This window comes from Macaca thibetana, chromosome 15 (assembly GCF_024542745.1).
Source record: "Macaca thibetana thibetana isolate TM-01 chromosome 15, ASM2454274v1, whole genome shotgun sequence".
NCBI classification, from domain to species: Eukaryota; Metazoa; Chordata; class Mammalia; order Primates; family Cercopithecidae; genus Macaca; species Macaca thibetana.
Genome location: NC_065592.1, coordinates 48,128,768 through 48,140,602, shown reverse-complemented (window position 1 = coordinate 48,140,602; position 11,835 = coordinate 48,128,768). Strand labels below are relative to the sequence as shown.

The 11,835-nt window shown below is 43.6% G+C and overlaps 1 long non-coding RNA gene across 1 annotated transcript in view; it reads right to left on the bottom strand.

Annotated features, from left to right (window-relative positions):
- Positions 1–263: 263 nt before the first annotated feature.
- LOC126937447 (uncharacterized) overlaps positions 264–11,835 on the bottom strand; it is a 117,006-nt gene continuing 105,434 nt past the window's right edge. Inside the window, exon 3 of the long non-coding RNA XR_007719726.1 lies at positions 264–506. This is a non-coding gene — a long non-coding RNA (uncharacterized LOC126937447). The remainder of the gene's footprint in view (positions 507–11,835) is intronic.

Sequence of the window (11,835 nt, the reverse complement as noted above, 5' to 3'; positions counted from 1 at the left end):
TGGGCTTTTATCACCTTCCTCCTTGCTTATGTGTTCGCCTGCCCTCTAGCTCTCACTGGACTCTGAGCAACGTGAGCCAGGGAAATAGCTATCATTTAATTACAAAGCCTTTTTCCCCAGAAGGTGGTTGGATATTCAAAATTTAAGTTAAGAGTGTTTATATTAATGCTTGGAATCATATGTAACATTTCCTTTTTAATTGTGATCTGGGCATCCCACTTATCATTTTTGGAATTTAGAAGCAAATTTCCGGAGATGGCTATTATAGGCCCTGACATATACTCACCAGTCCAGGTAGTGACCATGGTCTAAATCTCGTTCAGCCACAGGACTGCAGGTGAGCCCTGAGCAGGGAATGGCTGTCAGGCAGCCCCACATGGAAAGCTGTTCTCACTTCCTCTCTCAGCCAGTGACTCACCTGCAGCTGCTGCATGACAGGGGCTCCAGGAAGTAGACAGGACACTGTGAACATCACCCAATTGCCAATTTTCACATTTTTGAAAGACCTAGAAATGGGAAAACAGACTACAGTAAGCCCTAAAACCACATCACATCTCTCCACGCCACAGAGTTTATTTTCTATTGCTAATGTCATCAGCTGTGTCATCTGGTAGTGACATATACTATTTTTCCTCAAAGCCCCTCTGGTAGCAAATGTCCCATGGGGTCACCTCAGTCAGCTGAGTCAGAGTCACAGAATTCTAGAAATGCAAAGCAGACAGAGCTCTTCCTACTAAGAGCAGAACTGTTCACATCTCTTGAAAACCTGCTATGGACCAGCCACTTCATAGATCTTTTTTAACTTAACCCTCACACCAACTCTGATGTGTAAGTTTCATTGGTCTCATATTTTAGATGAAAAAGCTGAGGTTTGGAAAGTGATGTGATCTCTCAATGTTACATATCTAGTACCCCAGATCTGTATAATCTAAAAGCCCCTGTTTCTGAAAGTGGGAATTATATACAAGGCAGCATGCTGGAGTCACATGAAGTCTCATGGTTAAACAGCACATCCTCTAAAGTGTTGCTTTTATTCAATGGTAAATAATTTAAAACACTGTTGTTGTTGTTTTTTTAATTAAAGTATACATGAATGCATTGCGGGGGAATACAAACTTGCACAAAATTTAAAGGTAAAATGTAAAATTTTGAGGAACTCATACTAATGGAAGCTACTTCTTCTGGTTTTGCTCCCAGACCCCAAGGGTTCTCTCCGGAGTCCTCTGCCATGAGGAAGATCCTGGCAGAAAGATTTAAAGGCATGGCCATAGACCCTCAGTTTCAGCCCAAACAGGACTCAGGAGTGGCACCCCCAAGTGGAGGAGGGGAGAAGGAGCTGTCATCAAAGAGACAAGAGTGGTGATTGCATGTTGCTGCGAGGCTTTGTTTGAATGCCCATCACTGGAGGAATATAAATTACATAAGTCCCTGGGCTGCCAAGCCCTTCTCACCTAACTGGTAAGGTTTCCAAAGTTTTCCAGTGTGGAGAGCAGAATCTATCACCAAGTAAATGAGCCAGAGGCAGGTCCAGCCCCACTTAATCCTGGACCTATGCCACTCCTTATCACTAGCCCTCCCACTGTCAGACTTTACTTCCCCTAAGTCCTTGCTATCTTTTTCATTAAAATACCCTGAATCATCTCTGAGGTGGCTACAATCACCAGGGACCTGATCCTGAGCTAGTTAGGCTCGTCTATACTCTGCCCGAGGCTTGGAGTGCCTCCAGAGAAGTCAGTCACTGAATTCCAAAGAGGATGAGAGGAAGGACTCCAGTCACGCCCATGGCCAAGCTGAGCTGGGCATGTCATGGCCTCACATCCTGATATCTTTGAAGTTAATAGGGATAGCCAAGAAAACTACCAAATAAAGCAAAGAAGGGCACAGCCTCGTGGGACTATGGAAAGGAGACCCTGATCAAGAGGCAACAGAAGCAAAGCTCTTAAAGTGGCCCCACACCTACAAGCACGCTGCTGCCAGTCCACGCCATGCCCAATTCCCCAAATACACCTGTTCCCTGGCCCCGCTGACTCAATGACACTTGCCATTCCCTTTCACTGGGAGGCCCTCTGCCCCGCTCATTGCATGGCTGATTCCTACTCACTGCTTGTGAGTGGCCTCAGCTTTGACGCCACTTCTTCCAAGAAGATTTCCCTGATTCTCTGCAGTCTGGGAACCTCCTGTTTACTTCCTAGGAACACCCCACATTTCCCCCATCCAGGTGCTTACCAGATGCATGATAATTGCTATATATTTGTGAGTGTCGCAAGAGCATGACTCCTCCGAGACCATGCCTGGGACATAGTAGGTACTCTGATTGGCTTCTGAATGAACGAAAATTAAAGACATGCCTTAAGTCCCTGAGGAGGCCCATTAGACCACAGGGCTACACTTTCTTGGCAATTCATCTAGCCTCAAAAGCCCATAGCAATAAAGGCTGCTTTTGAGAGAGCCGAGAAGGAGGGAGGGGCTCATGCAAACAACTAAGTACCTACCACTTGCATGAGGACACAGGGATGAAACAGAAAAGGTCTTTTCACTGGAGAAACTCAGTCTAATGAGGGAGACTATTAGGCTTACAATAGCAAGGACAGATTGCTTCAGCATAAAGCTGGAATGGGGACAAATGTGAAAACCAAACTGGCTGAGTGATGCCTTTGCTTACATACTAATGTTATTGCTCAGAACGACCCATGAGACAAAGGTTTCAGGAGAAAATGTTCATGAGAACTTTGGTAGCTACATTTGTAGGTAATTGATAGTCAACAAAATTCTTTTATATGTATCATTTTATTTCATCTTATTCATGTAGCAGATATTTGAGGGTGCTTATCTGTACTACACTTAACATCTAGTGTTACGAAGGCTGGGGGAATTACAAAGTGACTGTCTTCAAGGAGCTTGGAATCAAGTTGGGGAGATACAGAAAACCTGAATTTAAGGCAGAGAGAGGAAAGCCAGGTAAGTCAGGGTTGTTTGGGTTGTAAAAGACTCACTCTGGCTTAACTAACAAAGGAAATGCTTTTCTCACATAATTTAAATGTTACCAGAAAGGGGTCTTTGATTCAAATGCCTCTGACAAAAATGCCCAGGAATATCTCTAAAGCCCAGGTTTAGCTTCATCCAGCAGCTTGAATAATGTCCACCAGCCACTTGTCTAATCTCTTGGCTTTGCCGACATCACTCTCAGGCTCCGCATGGCAGCCGCTCACAGCTTCAGGTCCAGAGATTCCAAGGCCCAAACTGACCTGAAAATACAGCTTCTCTTCTCCGACAGGTTTTAACAAAAGACCAGGGCCTAATTATCCTTGGCCTGGGTGATGATCATGAGCCAACCAATGAGCCATAGGAATGGAATTAGAGGATTGTAACCCTAGGCCATGTACCGAAACCTTGCCCAGCTCCAAAGCTGGTATGGGGTCAGGCCCACCCAAACTGCATGGGCTGTGTAGCAAAGCGTCATTAAAAACAATCTGGTAATTGGCCAGGTACAGTGGTTCATGCCTGTAATCCCAGTGCTTTGGGAGGCCAAGGCAGGAGGATCTCTTGAGCCCAGGAGTTTGAGAGTAGACCGGGCAACATAGCAAGACCCTGTCTCTACAAAATACATTTTTTTAAGTAGTCAGGTGTGTGGTGGCATGCACCTATAGTCCCAGCTATTCAGGAGGTGGAGGTGGGAGGATCGCTTGAGCCCAGTAGTTTGAGGTTACAGTGAGCTATAATCATGCTACTGCACTCCAGTCTGGGAGACAGAACTATTAGGTTGGTGCAAAAGTAATTGTGGTTTTTGCAAATAATTTTAATTGCCAAAACTGCAATTACTTTTGCATCAACCAAATAGAACTTGTCTCAAAAAAAAAAAAAAAGAAAGAGAAAAAAAAAAACCTGATAAAATGCTTGACACTTAGTCCTCACGCTAGCTTTGTGTTTCCACTCATTTTACAAGTAAGGAAAATGATACCAGTAAGAGCAAGCACAGGACTAAAGCCTGGTCTTCTGACTCAGTCCTATGCTCCTCCCATCAGTGCTTGCCTGATAATTATTAGCACTTAATTATAATAGCAATTAATTATTAATAGGGGACGTGCTTAGGGCACTGCTGGAATTTGGAGTGGGACAATTCTTTGTTGTGTGGGATTGTCCCAAGCATTACAAACATTTCATTACATTCATGGCTCTAATACCGGTGACACTTGCTTCCCAGCATTGTAACAACCAAAATGCTCACACACACTTTCAAAGGTCCCCTTAGGGAGACAGCACCTGCCCTATTTGAGAAAAACTGTGTATTACCACAACTGAACCCTGGTATCAAGAGGTTCATTCTTCTTGGAGTTTAAACGTAAGCTCTAACCTCTTGCTTTCGAGTTAGTCTGAGCTTTTGATTGAACATACCTTGGAGATCATCCGGCCCAAGCCCCTGGGCCGGTAGTTCTGGCTTGGAGGAGAAGGGGTAAGCGAGGGTGAGAGGGAAGAAGATGGGCTGGGAATGCATCCCTGAAAGGTGAGTATGGAGGGTTGCAGATGGGAGGTTTCAGCTTCCCATTAGTGCTCCTCTTGTTCAGAAGTGAAATCATAGAATTAATGCATTTTGTATAGTCAGGATTCAAACAGTTTCTTAGGGAAGAGGGTATTTGTCCTCCCTTACTTGAGTAAGATAAGAAATCACAGAATTGTGGGGAAGTAGAATGTTCAATTCTGAACAATACTCATGAACAGAGATGTTGCCAAACTGACCTGCACTCTGGTGAAGCAAAAAGGGTAAGTGGGAATTTAAAATCAGATCATCACATGAAGAACATTCCATGGAACAGGCAAACCTATGCCTGGCAAAATATTCAAAGTCATTCAACATCACTTAGGAGTAGACTTGGAATTACTCTACATATCCCAAGTGGACAAACCAGTTCTAATAGGACCTGAAAACAGCTGGCCCATGAGAGATATCTAATAATAGAATAAGCCATCTGAGAAGACAGTGAGTTCCCCACTGCTGGAGGCATCCAAGCGCACGCTGAGATGTTGAAGTGGGTTTAAGCTTAGTCTCTCAAACATTCTGAAGCAACACAAAATGGATGAAGTTTAAGTGCTCCACACATTGCTAACAGACCATGTCAAAGGCGCGGGAACCAGAGCAACTGCATCTTGAATAGGAGCTGGGCAAAATGAGGCTGAAACCTATTGGGCTGCATTCCTAGATGATTAAGGCATTGTAAGCCACAGGATGAGATAGGAGGTCAGCATGAGATACAGGTCGTAAAGACCTTGCTGATAAAACAGGTTGCAGTAAAGGAGCCAGCCAAAATCCACCCAAACCAAGATGGCGACAAGAGGACGATGAGAGTGACCTTTGATTGTCCTCACTGCTATACTCTCACCAGCACCATGACAGTTTACAGATGCCATGGCAATGTCAGGAAGTAACCCTATATGGTCTAAAACGGGGAGGCATGAATAATCCACCCCTTGTTTAGCATATCATCAAGAAATAACCATAAAAATGGGCAACCAGCAGCCCTCGGGCTGCTCTGTCTATGGAGTAGCCATTCTTTTATTCCTTTACTTTCTTAATAAACTTGCTTTCACTTTATTCTATGGACTTGCACTAAATTCTTGCGCAAAATTCAAGAACTCTCTCTCGGGGTCTGGATCCGCACCCCTTTCCTGTAACAACCACATAAAGATAATAGGTTGTAAACTATGTTCAATATCTATTAGAGTAACTGTAAGGCAAGACCTCTTCCTGCTGCACTCAAAAAACCTGCCAGAAAATGCATGTGGGGGACATTATTGTAGGGTTTTGAATCTGCCCTAATTTCCACAAAGAAAAAATGGAAACCTCTAACAAACTTACATACTTTATTAATAATGCAGTACTTTTACCAAAACAAGTAGTCACCTGGTTAAGAACTGCTAGCCTAAGGGGTTGTGACCACTAAGATTTGTCCAACCAGAAGTGGAGTCTACCAAACTGTACGTGCTAGCATGCCTAGAGCGTGCTCAGTAATCCACCCCCAAAATTCCAGCCACGTGGCATCTACCTTTGTGCTTCTGACTATCCCATGGGCAATCAGAGGTCCACAGACAATGAAAGGTTAAAATGAGATGGACGTTACATGTCACACACTGCCTGGGGGAGTGCTTGCAAGTTGCACAAAGCAATTGGAACCACGCTATGTCACTCCCACATCTGAAGTACTCGCTGAGACAGCTCTCTTTGTAAAGGGTCATTTCTGTCCGGAAGCTGAGCTCTGGGACAGAAATGATGTTTGGCATTACCAGCCTCTAGCAATGAAGCCATTTTAAATCAGAAATGCTGTGAGAGTGTGGGATGCCAGATTGGGTTTTACAGAGGCTGGAAAGCTCCAATCTTGCCTGGCAAGGCTGTCTGAAGGATCTCTCCAACTCTTCGGTTTTCACAGCCTCTGGAGCTGAGCTAGCTGCTCACTGCACATATTCATGACCATCAAGTCCCTGTGAATGGAAGTGTTCTATTTCATACTGTGGGGTTTGGTGTGAATTCCACATCACAGCTTAGGTTAGATTACAAAACATGGGTGTTTCTGTGGGACACCAGAGGCAGTGGAGATAATTTGGGTGAATATAGAGAAAGCTGTAGAAGAGTAGGATTTGGTCTTTGTCAAGAGGTCTAGAGTGGCTGTGCCTTATTCTTTATCTTATAAAGAAATCAATGCATACTTTACTGCCACCAACGCCCCTTCCTTCATATCACCCAAAGTCATTCTTCTACTATTCAGAAAAAAGGGGATATTGTTGCTGCTTAGTTGTAAGGGTTCATGGCAGCAAACATTCTTCAGAAGAGATCTATAACTTTCTGGATGGTGCTGCCCCTGTCTCGTTGCTATGGTTAAAGTACAAGCTGCTTCTCTCTTCTAACCTTCTTATGCAGCACCGTGGCCATCACTCATTTGTGCTATTCACACTCCCGCAAATTAAAGCAGAGGTGCTGCCCTCCTCTCATGGTGCTTCCTGTAAAACTGAGCAAAATGACAATTCATCCTGATGCATTCAAAAAATATTTACTGAACACTGATATGTGCTTGTCTGGTATCTCAAGTTGATTTGGTTTATCTGAAAAGCATCTAGTTTACAGATGGATTAGCTTTCCCTTGTATGATTTGCCGAATATTCTAAATAAATAATATAAAGGCAGAGGCACTATAAAAATTATAAAAATGAAGGTGTCATATCTCAGGATTCTATAGTCAGCCCTTTGTCCTTTCTCTTCTCACTCTACACTCCTCCCTGGAGTATAAAATACCCTTTTATGATTATAATTAGCACCTAAAGTCTCTATCATCAGTCCATATATGACTGCTGAATTTCATACCTATATGTGCAACTACTAACCAGTCATCTTCAGAAGTCAGGCAAGAAATTAGATTCATGACATTCCCAAACCAGAATTCATCATTTGGCGAAGCTCCCACCCACCTTCTCCAACCCTCTCCTCCACCCCTTTCCTTCACAAAATCACCTGCTTCCTGCCATGGGCTCCAGGTTTTAGCTGGTGGCACCACCCATCAGAAACACTGCTGTCCCATTGGACTCCTCTTCCTTCACCCTCCACATTAAATCAGAAAACAAATCCCACTGATTGAACCTCTCAAAGAGTCCTCACAACTCTTTCTTCCCTTTCTTTCCTGCAGCCACCACTGAGGCCTCCGTGCCTCTCACTTGGACTATTTCCCTGATTGGTATCCTTGCCTGCAGTTTAACAGCCTCCAACCAGAAGTGGAGGTTCTCTCCGTGGGATCTAAAACACGACTCTGATCGTGTCACCACCACCCTACGAAAATGCCTCAAGTTTTCCTCATCATCTGTGAAATAAAATCCAGCATCCTTAGAGGGTTCAGATCCTCCCACTCCCGCTGCATTGAATCTACACTTTAGGCTTACCCAACCCTAGTAATTAGTAGCATCCTATTTCTTGCTGCCACGTCTTTGCCTTTGTTTCCACTGCCACTTCATCCATCTGATAACTTTTTATAATTCAAATTATTATTTGTGCTTCAAAACTCACTCATAGGCAGCCTCTTCGTGGGAGCCTTTTCTGACTTACCTACTCCTTGTTGTTTCTGCATCTTATATGCCAATTTTCTATTGTTCTATTTTGTTTTGTTTTGCTTTGTTTTTATATGAGACAGGGTCCTGCTCTGTTGCCCAAGCTGGAGTGCAGTGGCACGAACTCAGCCTCAACCTCCTGGGGCTCAAGCAATCCTCCCACCTTGGCCTCCCCAGTAGCTGGGACTACAGGCACATACCAGTACAACTGGCTAATTTTATTTTTTGTAGAGATGACGTCTTGCTATATGGCCCAGGGTGCTCAAACTCCTGGGAGCAATCTTCCGGGATTATAGGCGCGTGCCACCACACCCAGCCTTCTATTGTTCTTATTCCCCAATTGTCACTGGGGATCCCCTATTACACCATGAGCTTCCTGAGGGCAAGGATTGTTTTATTTCTCTCTGCCTCCTCTGTTCTGGGTACTGTGCCTGGCACATGGTACAAGCAAATGAGTCTTTGTAGTTATAAATAGATGCTCTCAACTAGACTCCAAAGTGTGTGTGTATTGGGCGGGGATGGTGGGTGGGAGAAAAAGAGAGAAAAGAAGAGGACGGGAGGGAGGGAGAGGGATTTTTAAAAAAACAACAACAGTTTTTCTAGTTCTTTACAAATGGAGGCTTAGTAGGGAATATTGTTTCTTGTGTCTGGAAAACTTTAACGACCCTTTATGCAAACATGAGGCTATCATCTTCAATTGCAATGGAAAGTTTCTAGAGGCAATCAGGGCTCAACTGCTCTGCATGGAGTGTAAGGGTAGCCTTTGTTGACGATACAGAGGCATCCCCAGGATTACTGTACTATTGGAAGACTGGGGTAGACTGAGATGAGGGGAGTGGAGTATTCCCCTGGGTGTTAGTGGAGTGAGGCTCTGGATCTGTGATAGGCGGGAACTTGTAAAAACACTCCTATTGTAGGGAAGCCAATGAGCCCCTGCAAGCCCTCAGGCTGATTGTGAGGGGATCCAGGGCCTCCTGTGGAAGAGCATGACCAGAGGACCAAAGACAAGACACACTTGGTGTCCAGTTTTACAGTACCCTGACTTCCTGCGTCATTCCTCCTGTTACCCCATTCTTCAGTAAAGCTTTTTAAAATGTAACAGCCCCATCTTGGTTGAGATTTGGGGAATTAATACAGCAACCAGGGTCACTGAATCAACAAAGACCATCAATGCAGTCTCAAACTGAAGCCGAGTTTATTACGCACCAGGCAAAGGAGAATCAACTTTTTTTTTTGCTGTATAAATGATTTATTTTATTTTAAAAATCATTTATTCATTTCTTTAAATTTAATTTTATTTTTTAAGTTCTGGGATATATGTGCAGGAAGTGCAGGTTTGTTGCACAGATAAACGTGTGCCGTGGTGGTTTGCTGCACCTATCAACCCATCACCTATGTATTAAGCCCTGCATGCATTAGCTATTTATCCCAGACAATCAAGTTTCTTAAGAAAAGTCAGAGAGTGTCCCCAAACTGCAAGTGAAAAGAGTAGATACAGTATGGAGAACAGCGAAGTTTTTCCCAAGTTTCTGATTGGTTCAAAAATGGATCGTAAAATCTCTCTTGACTTTGGCTACTTTTCTGGTTTTGAATCATCGAGATGCAGGTGTGGTTCTCAAACAGGTCTGGAACGGGCTGCATAAGGCTCTAGAGATCTCAGGATCATGCAGTGGGCAAATGTGAATAGGGATGCCAGAGGCTTGGTAAAAATTGTTTTAACATTCTGGTTGGGATAAAACAGTACCTAGGTCATTTATAACAGTCTGAGTTTTAACATAGATGAAAAGTTACTACAGTTAGAGGCCTGATGTCAGGCCAAGGTGACAAACAACCTGGGTGAATTTTGAAATGTGTAAGGGTTCCTGAGAAGTTCCCAGGGCACCCTGGAGAGGCTATCTTGGTAGAATACTGGTGGCTCAGATGTTGGACATTTGGCTATTAAAGGACTCCTGAGCCCAGAACATCTAGGGCTGTTGGGGTTATATGACCATCATCACCCCCAAAATGAAATCACCTTTCAACTCAGTTGTTCTCTACAACTAGGAATATTGACTCTTACTTTTGTTTCAGTTAAACTCAGGGAAAGCATCACATCAGAGTTAGAGGTGGGAAATTAGATCTATTCTGCATCAACAGTAGCACTCTGAGTTACACACCAAAACACACAGACAATAATTTTGTCTATTTAAGCAATATAAGGCTCCTACTAATTTTTTTTTAGAAATTGTTATCATTTCCTTTTTATGAAAAATTGCCGCTGAGGTATTGTTCTTTTTTTTCCAACACAGTTGAAACTGTAGATGGTAGGGGAGTTTTTAATTAGTTCATTCTGAGCAGGAACCGTGTGTGCTCACTGCAGTAGGAGCCTAATAGATTACTTCATAATCTCAATTGGAGGCTTTGTGTCTGAAAATACTCATTAGTTTGCACCAGCAGCCGTCAGCTTCCCTTGAAAGGTCTTAGAACTATGCTGCAGTAGGTTTAGATCAAGTTGCTTGGAGCAGAACTTCTGAGGCGGTGAAAACAAACAGGCCATACAGATCTCAGCTGCAGGGTGTGGGGATAAAACAAGTTGGAAACTCCATGCCAGCCCCTTCTGCCCATTCCACACTTTCCTGCTTATAAAGCTCTTCTTCCACCCCAAAAAAGCTTTTCAATTTTCAAATCTTTCCAGCGACCCCCTTTTTTGAAGTGTGGGTAAATCTAATGCTTAGGAAATACTCGTCGCAGACTAGTGAGAAAATATTTATACTGTCCTATTTAGACAGACAGATAAATAGAGACAGAGTTGGATGGATAGATGGATGGATGGGTGAATGGATCAGTGGATGGATGGGTGCAAACAGACAGACATTTAAAATGGGAGGGTAAAAATGTTATTAGCCCAGCGGGTAAAATAATTCCTCTCAGAGGGAACATGGTATGTGAATATGTTGGTAAGTCACCCAGATTAGGTAAGGGTCAGACCCGAAGATGCATGGTCTTATGATAAAAGATGGTCTCTAAACTGCTAAGGAGAGACAGTCCTGCTGATTTCAAAGTTCTGTTAGTGTCATGCCTTGGCGGTTTCGATGATTGCTGACGTAGAGCTGTTCTGCAAAATAAAGGGATGAGAATTTGCAACTAGGAATGGAGGATGCAGGGAGAGAGGTATAAATCAATAAAGTGAGGTTTTGTACACAAGAAAAGAAAGATGGAAAATTTATACCTTAGCAGAGTAGGCAAGCTGAGATGTCTAAGTTGATTTTGAAGTTATTTCCTATAGGATGTACACAAGTAAACTCCTCCTTCCACCTGCCCTAGAAAACTGTTTCCCAGAAATGGATCCCAAGCCCGTGTGCAGAGGGTTTATTAAGGATGTGCTCCCAGGGGAGATCAGTAAAGCAGTGGGGAAAACAAGACAGAGAAGGATAAAAAGTCAAACAAAAGTTTGATCACAGTCAAGACCTTCAGTCTGATCATATCAGGGAAGTCAGGAGTGTGAGTTACACCTTAGAGTTATCCCAACCAGAGGTAAAAGAGCTGGGCTTTCATATACTCACACTACCATGGACCAACCAGGCGGAGGGGAGGTGAATAAATTCCTGAGCACTTCCGGCTCTCTTTTATAGAGGAAAAGGGGCTCCAACAGCCTGAGGACAGCTCTCTGAAGAACAGTTGCAGATGCTGAGTGTGAGAAGCCACAGGGACAGAGGCAGAGCACAAGACAGTAAAAGTAGAGCTGAGATCTGATACAGCATTGATATTGTCACT